The sequence below is a fragment of the Hibiscus syriacus genome, unplaced genomic scaffold, assembly GCF_006381635.1.
Source record: "Hibiscus syriacus cultivar Baekdansim isolate YM2019G1 unplaced genomic scaffold, ASM638163v2 tig00109980_pilon, whole genome shotgun sequence".
NCBI classification, from domain to species: domain Eukaryota; kingdom Viridiplantae; phylum Streptophyta; class Magnoliopsida; order Malvales; family Malvaceae; genus Hibiscus; species Hibiscus syriacus.
The window spans coordinates 985,270-996,667 of record NW_024062547.1 but is presented as its reverse complement, the minus strand read 5'-3'; the positions used below and the strand labels follow the sequence as shown (position 1 = coordinate 996,667).

General features: G+C 31.5%; 1 pseudogene; it reads right to left on the bottom strand.

Annotated features, from left to right (window-relative positions):
• Positions 1-6,601: 6,601 nt before the first annotated feature.
• On the bottom strand, positions 6,602-11,077 carry LOC120211680 (annotated as a pseudogene).
• Between the last annotated feature and the right edge of the window lie 321 nt (positions 11,078-11,398).

The following is an 11,398-nucleotide window of genomic DNA, read 5'->3' as shown; positions in this document are numbered from 1 at the left end:
AGATTGTTTCGAAGAGCAATATGTCAACATCAAATATGGAATCTTAAAGGGGGGAAAACCGACATCTAGAAAGGCTAAGTTTTTAGTAACTAAAAGGACATGGACTAAAGAGGAGGATACTGCACTTGTTGAATGTTTACATATTTTGGCTGAAGACACACATTGGAAAGTTGATAATGGAACATTTAGATCAGGTTATCTATCTAACCTTGAAAAGATGTTAGAAATCAAGTTTCCAACATCACAAATTAGGGCCCTCCACATATTGAATCTAAAGTGAAGCTACTCAAAAGACAATACAATGCTTTATCTGAAATGCTGAATACTGGAAGTGGATTCGGTTGGAATGAAGAAGAAAAATGTTTAACTGCACCAAAGGATGTGTTTGATGATTTGGTTAGAGTAAGTACTTTAATTGAATTTATCTTCTTTATATACTCTTTGTTATCTACTTAGCTTTGTAAGATTTATTAAATTTGCGATATTATTATATTGTAGAGTCATACAACTGCTGCTAGATTGAGAAATAAGTCATTTCCATTCTTTGATGACTTTGTTCATATATTTGGAAAAGAAAGAGCTACAGGAACAATAGCGGAGACAACAGCTGATGCAGTGGAACATATTAATGTTGAAGACAATGCATTAATAGATGCATTACTTGAAGAAGAGGGAGTAAGAGATTCTGAATCAAGAGAGGATGTTGGTGCTTCAACTTGCCAAACATCTGATGCTACTGGCTCTACCCTACAATGAAAAAAGTAGCTAGCAAGAAAAGGTCTCGAAGTGATAATGGGTTAACCGAGCTTGTACAAGAGATAAGTAAATTCAGTGCTGCATACCGAGAAACTGCCAAAGAAATTAAGGATATTATTGCTTTATTAAAAAAAGAGGCAGAAGGAAATAATCGAAGAATGTCGATTTTCACTGAAATCATGAAAATTGAAGGACTATCCACTGATGAAATGCTTACTGCAGGAGAGTATATTAGCAAAGATGCGCACAAGGTAGATTTCTTCTTTTCTTTGCCAAAAGAATTCAAGCAAGATTATGTGATTGAGCAATTAGTTGAATGTCGTCAATTTAGACCATCATTTTGACCGCCGTCCTTCTATAATTATGTCGATCTCTTTTTGATTTTGATTTTAGAATATGGTTCCAACGTTTTTGTGTAGCTTAGCCAAGTATATGTTAATCTTTTGACTTGAAGAATTTTGTGTGTATATAATATAGCCAACATATATGATGACGTTTAGAATGTCATGGCTATTATCTTTTGTAAGTCTGAACATTGTACAATCTTTTGATGGTTAATGTTATACTTCTTTTTGTTATGTAGTATATGAGTTGCAAGTAATGTACTAGTTTTCGAATATGTTAATTACTTAGTTAGAATCTTCTTTTCGAATCGTCTTGTTGGAATCTTCTTCTTTGAAGTAGGGTAAGTCATTTTCCTTCGTTTTCCCATCCCTTGCTCCACACCGAAATATCTTGCGATCCAGTAGCCTCCTTCGTTTACGGTGTGCGGGATTTTGGTTTTGGTTCTCATCGTCGTTTTGAGCAGAGAAGGCCAGATTGAATAGGTCAGATGTCGTTTTTAAGGAATAGGTTGTTCTAATTACCTTATCTTTGCACCAACAAATGGCTTCTTTCTGTTTATATCAAATATGTAATTTAGAAGGAGCTATGCGTGTTAATCATATGTTGTTAAGGAGATATGATCCCGTAAATCTATTTATAGTGGCTAGGCCAGCATAGTATGAAGAGTATTACTGCTCCTATAAAGGTTGGTGGCTTTAGGTATCTTTTGAAGCCATAGGATATAAATAGGAGAAAGAGGAGTCTCAAGAGAAAGCAAATGGTTTTGATGAAGAAGCTTCGTAAGGCGGTAAACTGATCTTTAATTTGCTCATTTTTGTTGTTTTTTAATAAATTATATTTGTGGGATTTATAATTATGTTTAGGGTTGACATAGAGTTACTGGGCATTGTTCATTTGATTTTTGTGTAAACTTGTTTAAAGGTAAAACTCATGTATTTTATTCGGCATATAGCATTTGATTCTTATGGTTATTTTTTAATTTCTTGAAAATTTTGTAACACATCTCACTGAGATAAAGTTGATCTTTTACTCCTTTCGATGTCAATAATATATGGTGATCGAACTGTATTAGATGCATCAATGTCTTGAAAATTTCTATAACTTTAGCGAATATTATCTTTGATCGAACTGCATTAAATGCATCAGTGTATTGATTATTCTGTGAAAGTTTAATCTTACTTTGATGTATTGATATAGAAAAGGGAGGCACAAACTGGTGAGAAACCAGAGCCAATTAGAACCCACATGCGTAATATGATCATTGTGCCCGAAATTAAAATAATACATGATATATAAATATTATATCTTAGATAACAAAAATAATTTACATCTTTTTATTATTATGAATATCTATGAAGAATTTTTACAATGTAAACATTTAGTTAAATGTTGATGTAAAATTTTAATATATTTTTACATAAATTATGTAAAATTAATATAATTAAAAAAAAATAATACATGATATATTTAAATACTCAAGTAATATATTATCAACAAATAGAATTTTTATATAAATAATTTTTATTTAAATATTTAGAATTTCACTTGTTAAAAAATAAATATAGAACAAGGACAATTTGGTAAAATATACATTCCAGTAATCTTTTATTCCTCCAACCAAACATTGTAATCTTACATTCCTGCCAAACCAACTAAACACAGTAATGTAACATTCTCAACAATCATATTCACTGGTAATCTTTTATTCTCACTGGTAATCTTACATTCCGTGAACCAAACGCACCCTTAGTTAGTGTAAATTCAAATATTTTTTTAAAAATGATATTTTTGAAGGACGAGGAATCATGAACTTGAACCTACCACCTGGAAAGAAGAAAGTAAAGTATGATTGAAATAATAATAAACTATTAGTATTGGCAAAGAGAATATACTTTTATGCTATTAGTTTTTAAATTTCATAAATCTTTCTCAACTCATTTAATATCATAATCACTTTTGAGGCATGGAAAAGTAAGGTATGATTAAAATGATAATATAATATCTTTTAAATAAAAATAATATTAACATTTATCTATGTATTAAATTTAGGATAAACTACACATTTAGTACCTAAACTATTATTTTTATTCTATATTGATACTCAAACTTTATTTTCCCCCCAAAATCATAACCAACATTTAATTTAGATTTTATTTTAGTATCATGCCATTAAAAAATTAATAGAACTATTGTAGTGGCATTCTTTTATTTTCTAATGATGATATGATATTACTTTAGGATGACACGTTAACATCATCATTAAGTTTTTATCGACGATATACCAAAATGAAACCTAAACTAAACATCATGTATAGTTTTGAAAAAATAAATTCTAGGTATCAAAATAGAACTAATAGTTAGATACTAAACGCGTAAGTTATCCTTAGAGCGCGTTGATTCATGAAAAATTATCAATGGGAATGATTTTTCCCGAATTACATTCTCACTTTTGGTTCACGAAAAAAATTATTATCATGTAATAATTTATTACCAATAATAACAATTTTTAGTTAAAATGGTGAGATTTTCATTACTTTTAAATTCTCAGGTATTACATAATTCATGCCACTTTGGACAAGAATACTCCTAAAATAATGAATTCTTTTCTTATGGATCCTTTTCAATTCTATTCTTCGTGTTTTACTTAAGATAATAAATATAATAATAATAATAATAATAATAATAATAATAATAATAATAATATATTTCGGAACCGTCTTTCGAGTGGGTCCGAAATTGGACTTTGACTTGAAAAAACGTTAGAGTCGCCACCGATCATTTATTTTTCGACAAAAATTAGGTTGATCGGATACCATATTACTTGATCTATGCTTTACCATAGATACATCAGATTCGGGAGTCGGTTGCAGTCAAGGAAGGGTTAGCAACCTTGAACTGCCCTTTCGGTACTACGTAATTTCCAGTTGTCTTTAATTAAGAAAATGATAAGTTAAAGTAAAAGATAAAATAACGATCCATGTTACTTACCTCTGATGGATTTAAAAGTGTACCCTTAAGAAGTCAAGAAATGTGTTAGATAAAAAAGAAATATAAAAATAAATAAGATGAAAAAACAAATGAAATAAAAAAGATAAGATAAAAAAGATAAAAATAAAATAAATATAAATAAGATAAATACAATAAAAATAAAAATAAAGAAAATAAAAACAAATGAAATAAAGATAAAAATAAGAAAATAAGAAAAAAATAAATAAAAATAATAAAATAAAATAAAAAATAGTAAAAAATAATACATATAAAATAAATAAAATAAGATAAATGAAAAAAAATGAAAATGAAAATTAAAATGAGAAAAAATAAATAAAAAACAAAGGAAATAATAGTAAAAATAATATATACATAATAAATGAATAAATAATACCAGACAAAGGGTATAATATATATATATATATATATATATATATAAAATAAATTATAATATTTAAATATAAAAAAATAAAAAAAATAAAAAAGGATATATATATATATATATAATAGTAATAGACATATATATAATTTAAATATTAGAAAAAGGAAAAAATGTAGTAATAATAATAATATTGATAAAAAATAAAAATAAAGTATAATAATTATAATTAAAGGGACTAAATTGAAATAAAATAAAATTGGGGGCAAAATCAAATTTTAGGGACTTTTAAATGAGCTTTTAAAAACCCGAGGGATTAAAAAGACAATTTGCCTTTTTTTGCTTGAAAACACGTGGGTCACGTGTTTGTGGGTCGGGTCGTGGGCGGTCCAACGGATCACATATAAAACCCAAAAAACAAGCTAAAAAATTTCATTTTTCATTTATAACACCAAACCCCCCTTTTCTTTTAAAATGCTCTCAAGTGTTCTTCAACTCTTGAAGAACACGGGCGGTGGTTCAACAAGAACCCAGATTCCGACCATCCCACTACCTCGTCGGCCGTCGGTCATCGGCGGCAAAATTTATTATTTTTTTTGTTTTTTTCGAAAGATCGCCCTCTCCTCTCTCAAAATACGAGCTTGGTTTTTTTTTAAAAATGTCTTGAAAGGGATAGATCTAAAAAAATAGATCTTGAAAACGCCCCCTCCGTTCATCGGCTTTTTGAGGATTTTTCGAATCGAACAAAAGGAAAAGGATGAGCTTGCAAGCTACTCGAAAGCAAGGTGAGGGTTTTACCTTCTATTTTTTTTTTCGAAATCTTCGTTCGAATGCTTCGGTTGCACTTACGATTTCTTGTGCTTTGCTCGTATGTATTTTGTATGTAAAAACAATTGCTTGTATTTCATATGTATCTCCAATGTCCCAAAATAGTGTTGATTACATCTTATTTATAGGTAAAAAAAATCCTATTTTTAGACTCTAGTTTTTAAGTCCTAATCGAACTAAACTACCCATGTTTGTTGCTTGTTTGTTGGTGGTTGGTGCTCTTGGAGTCGCGTTCGTCGGAAAAAACAGGGAAGAGACATGCGACTGTGGATCTCGCTTGCGGCGTAGAAGGACAGAAGATGGGAAATTAGGGTTTCTTAAGCCGTTCAGATCCAGGCCGATTCGCGGGTTTGGAAACGGGTTTTGGATCACTGTTTGGCCTATTGGGGCAGCTCTTGTAATGATTCTTGGCCATATGGTTTTTTGTACTTGGGTTGTGGGCTTACAATCTGTAACCAAATACAATAAATAATATATATATATATATATATTATAAATGTGTAAGATATAATATATGTGACACATAATATTACATCAGTTAGGACGAAATGACGTGTCTATAATATAAAAATAAATTGACCCTTCAATCAAAAAGTGACACATAAAAAATAATTCCTAAATCTTTAAATCCTGATATATTCATAAACCATAAATATCACAAAATAATCTCACTAAAAGGAATCTTGAAATTTTAAATCCTAAATCAAATAATGTCTTTACCACGCCTTTCGTGAAAAACATTTTTGATAAAATAGTGTCATTTCAATAATTAATTATAAATATATGATATTTAAGTAATATATTTTTTTCAAATATATTTGAGTAAAAAAGTAAAAAAATATAATTTAATAGACTGTAACATATAAAAGGTTGTTTTGAATATAGAAAATATCAAAACTTTATAAGTCGAACTATTACCCAAAAAGATACAATATGAATGAGCTCTAGTCATCGGAATCTTTTTTTTTCCTTTTGAATGATAAGTACATATATTGCATTAATTGAAAATGGTGTCATAATAGGAGATATGCAAACAGGATAATTGTAAGTAAAATATAAAGACGAACAACTAGTGACAATCCAATTAACTAGGGCGTGAGCCGTGGCATTAGCCTAACATCAGCCTAACATCAAATAGAATGGACTTAGATATGGGCATTATCAGCAACAAAGCAATGTGCTTCCTCGAGATGAAAGCTGAACACATATAAATCAAGTTGCGCGTCATCAGGCCAACTCGACTGCCAATCGAATGGCGTGCGTGATAGCATGAGCCTCAACCGAGTAAACCAACTCGACTGCCAATCAAGATTTCATGCACATTTTTGGAACTGCTAGCAATGGTTCCAATTTCCTCATGTTACACCCAATGCTTCTTTCATGTCAATGGTCTCTTTGGTCACATTTTCCTCCAAGTTCCCAATCAAAATGGTGAAGCAATGAGCCTAAGACTAGGTGAAGAACTCTCTCACCCAATGCCAAACCCGCACAATCCTTCTTCCGGCTCCAAAGGAATCAGCTCGTAGTTATACCCCTTGTAGTTGATTTTCGATCGATGAACCGTTCGGGCTGAAACGAAACGGGTCATCCCACACTTCGGATCCCTTCCGATTGCCCAAGCATTTACGAGAACTTGTGTGTTTTGGGGTATTTGGTACCCATGAACTCAGTGTCTCTCGTTGCCTTTCTTGGGACAAGGAATGGTATGGGAGGGTGTAAACGAAATGTTTCTTTTATCACTGCGTTCAAGTAAGGAAGGTTTTCGATATCACTCTCTTCTACCCTTTTGTTTGGTCAACAACACGATTCAGCTCTTCTTCACCTTAATCATGGTCTTGGGATTGCAAAGCAACTCAGTAAATGCCCATTCTATGGTGCTGCTTGTTGTTTCTGAGCCAGCCATGAATAGCTCCTGCTCCAAAGATGCACAAACTTGTTAAAAAAAGCATAATATTAAAAAATGACCAAACATATTGATTAAATAATAATTTTATTCATATATTTATTTTAGAAATATTTAGCTCTCCGTTTCATTTTGGGATGTAATACCCTTTACATTTGAGTAAGAAGTCATTCTGGCTCTAATTTTTTGGTAAACTACTTATTTTGGTCATCCACCTATTACTTAATTCTGTATTGGTCACCAACTATTTTTTTTCAAAATCGTACCTAAAGTTAGGTTTTGGATCTATTGTGGTCACACCGTTAATTTTTTAATGATGATGCTGATGTATACCATAAGATAATGTCACGTAGCATTGAAAAAAAAATGTCATGTATGCATCACCGTTAAAAAGCTAACGACGAGTTACCAAACAGAACCAAAACGTAAGTTAGGTATGATTTTGAAAAAAAAAATAGTTGAGTGACCAAAATAGAAACTAAGTACTAGGTGGGTGACAAAATTGATAGTTTTTGCCCATTCTTTTTAAGCGTTTTGGCCTCAACATTTTATTTTAGGGTAAAAAGTTCTCTATTTTGGAGTGTTGATCATTTGTTGACTGACGATTCTCCACATATGGTCCTTTTTTTCCAAAATGAAACGTGGAGGACCAAATTCTCCAAAAAAAAGTAGATGAATGATTATTTAGAACGTTAGGGTTATTTTATATTATGCCTAAAAATTATTTTTGGACACGTGTATGAATGTTGTATCAAATAATTACCAGGATAAAGATGTAGATGTCTTGTTGAGATAAGTTAGCCGGTTCGTCCTTGCCATTCCTTGGAACTCAAGCAACTATCCAAGAAATCCCTCTTGTTGTTTCACTTGCCTTCTCATCTTCCATTCTTTGTTTCACAAACTTTGAAGCAATTTCAAGAGCCTTACCCAGATTTCTTCTTCATCTTCCTTTTAAGTCCTTGAGGGTCAAGCCATTCAACCATGGGAAAAAATCTACTACATTTCCTGTCCCAGACACTCTCATTAGCCTCAACATAACACCGAAGAATTCGGACCCTTCCTTCGAATCTGGATCCACCAAGTCCCTCGACAACATGAGGTTCCCGAGCAAATTAAACGTCAACAAGAACACAAAACGCCCACATGAATTCCGTTATTCCCGTTCGACTCTCCTTGAATCTTCCTCGTCTCGTCTTCGATCCATCGAAGCATGTCGTCGGTGCATTTTCTTCTTATGTTGGCCGTTTCGTTTATCCTTGTTAACCAGCATATCCACAGTGACCAGGCGCCTCATCACGCGCCAGTACGAACCGTACGGGGCTAACGCCACCGAGCTCTGTGGTAATCGTGGATGCGCATGATCTCCGTGATGTTGCGCTCGGCAAAGGCAAGATCATGGTTCTTGAAAAACTCGGTGGCCGCTTTCGTCGAGAGGATTGCCATGGTGTTAACGGCTCTACCTGAGCCATATGACTTGACCATACTCGTCTCGAAGGCGAGTCAGGTGATGCAAATATGGTAAGGCAAAGAAGAAAACTTGGAGGCAAATCCATGTCTTTGCAGGCCAAGTTCTTCACTTGTGGTTTAATGTTTTTATAACCATAACTTACAATATTGTGCATTTTTTCAATTTTTATATTTTTAACAATAGTTTTACATGTAAACTAAAATACTAAGTACTGATATTTTTTATTCTCTTCCGATTTTCTATAATTTTGCTGTGATTAATCTAGATCGTTCATGTCATATACTTGCTTTAGATGATGAATTTATTAACGGAAAGTTTTTACATACTAATACTCAAATTCGGACTTGCTTCACTTTAATCAACTCCGTTGATACTTAATGCTATTTTTTATTCTTTTAATGAAGATATTCCTGGAATTTTTCAGCAGAGATTCCTTGGTTAACAAATATGTAAAGACAAAAATCCAGTTTTTGTAATGTAATATTTGCTATATCTCAGCCGTCTTGATTTCGGGTCTCAGTCCTTTGCCTCCGATTCTCCCATGATTCCAAACGCTTATTTTTGTCTTTATATATGATGCAATATTGATAACCATTTTGGGACAATTTAATGCTTAACCTCGTTGATGAGTTATAATTTGGGTAAAATACACAAATGGTCCCTCGACTATAGGGTATTGTTTTATTGAGCTCCATGACAATTAATAATTATAAAATAGTTCTCTGACTATAGGACATTGTTTGTTGAGTCTCTCAATTATTAAAAGTTACAAATTGTCAATCGACTATTCATAAGTTTCAATTTTTTTCATTTTTCGTTAAAAAATTTGATGATTGTCTAAGCTAGACGTTAACCTGTTGATTGAGATATGATAGTCGTTTGAGATTTTAGGATCATATTTTATCATATCTTAGTCAGTATGTTTACGTCCAATTCAGACTGCCGTTAATTTATCAGAAAATGATGAGTTTTGAAAAATATGAATATTGAGTAATTATTTTATAATTTTTTATAATTAGGAGATTCAACAAATGAATCTCATATAATCAAGAGATCATTCGTATATCAGGAATCTATGTTTACTTTACCCTTAAAAAAATTTATAATCGATATATCATATAATAATCTTATATATATATATATATTATAGAGCGAAAGCATATCAAGAAACATATTGAGATTTTGAGGTAGAAGTGTTACGAATTCTGTCGATTTAGATTCAACCTAAATCTATACCTATGATGATATATTTTATGTTTGTTTAATTCATCGACTTAATAATAGGTTTTGAATTTTGTTCAAGTACGTTTTTATACTTCTATATTATTATTGGGTAAAGTACACAAATTTCTTAACTATTAAAAGTTACAAATAGTTATACAACTATTCATTATTCCAAACTCTCATTTTTTTAAAAAAATTAACGACCGTCTGAGTTGGGCATTACATGCTACTTAAATATGATAGTCGTTTGGGATTATGAGATCATATTTTATCATATCTCAGTCAACATTTAATGTCCAACTCATTTCCGTTAATTTTTTAACGGAAGGATGAGTTTGGAACATAATGAATAGTTGAGTGGGCATTTGTAACTTTAATGGTAGAGAGACTCACAAAGTAACTCTCTATAGTCGAGAGACCATTTTGTAACTTTTAATAATTAGATGACTCAACAAATAGTATCCTATAGTTGGGGATCATTTGTACTTTAACCATTATTGTTTTACTTTTTATATATACACAATTTATATTTTTTATAACCATACATCTAATAGCTAACTACGCCATCATCATAACATACTAACAATATTATATCATTGACTTCAAATGGATGATATAAACCTATTTAAACATAGCATAAACATAAAAATACATAACATAACAACATGAAAGCACACATCCATAGTCACAAATACCTCAATATATCTCATTTTGGAAAAAAAAGTGGTTTATAATATTAGTCGAAATTATTTGTGAATCATAAAATGTATTCAGAATTAATCCATCACAAATACTCTTATGAAATCCAGTAACCAAATGGAGTCCGCTTCAGGAAACTCATAAGATATCGAAAATATAACTAATCATATATAATATGTTTAATCAAAGCATAATCATAATATTCTAACATGACATAACATAAAAAAGTCATGGTATTTCTAATATGTAGATCATAATCGAAACAAAGTAGTTAAATATATTTTGATTGTTTTTTGTTCGATGATCTATTAGTAGTCACGGATACTCGAATCTCACCTCCCCCAAGTATCAATATAATACAAAACAATATCCTCCCCTTTGGAGACACAATATCACCAGTATCTATAAGGCAGTTGTGCGTACCATCTCCAGAGCTTGAAATGATAGATTCTCTTGTCAACCATCTGGGCAGGGATGATGGTATCATGAGGGAAGCTATACTGGATTTCTATACAAGTCCAGACAAAGGAAGCCAATTCATCAGGGACAAAATTTGTAAATTCATCAGGGACAAAATTTGCTGGGGCAAGAAGAAATTGTCACGAGTCCAGATTTGCCAGGATGCACACTGTGCAAACAAAGAATGAAGATTGCCCATGCAATTATCCCACCATTGATCAAGAAAACATACATCAACACATACATACATGTTACATGAAATTTGCATCTTTACATCAAACATTCATCATCATGTGCAATAAGACTTTGATTTCCCTCTCACTAGGATACTTTTAAGAATTTTACTTGA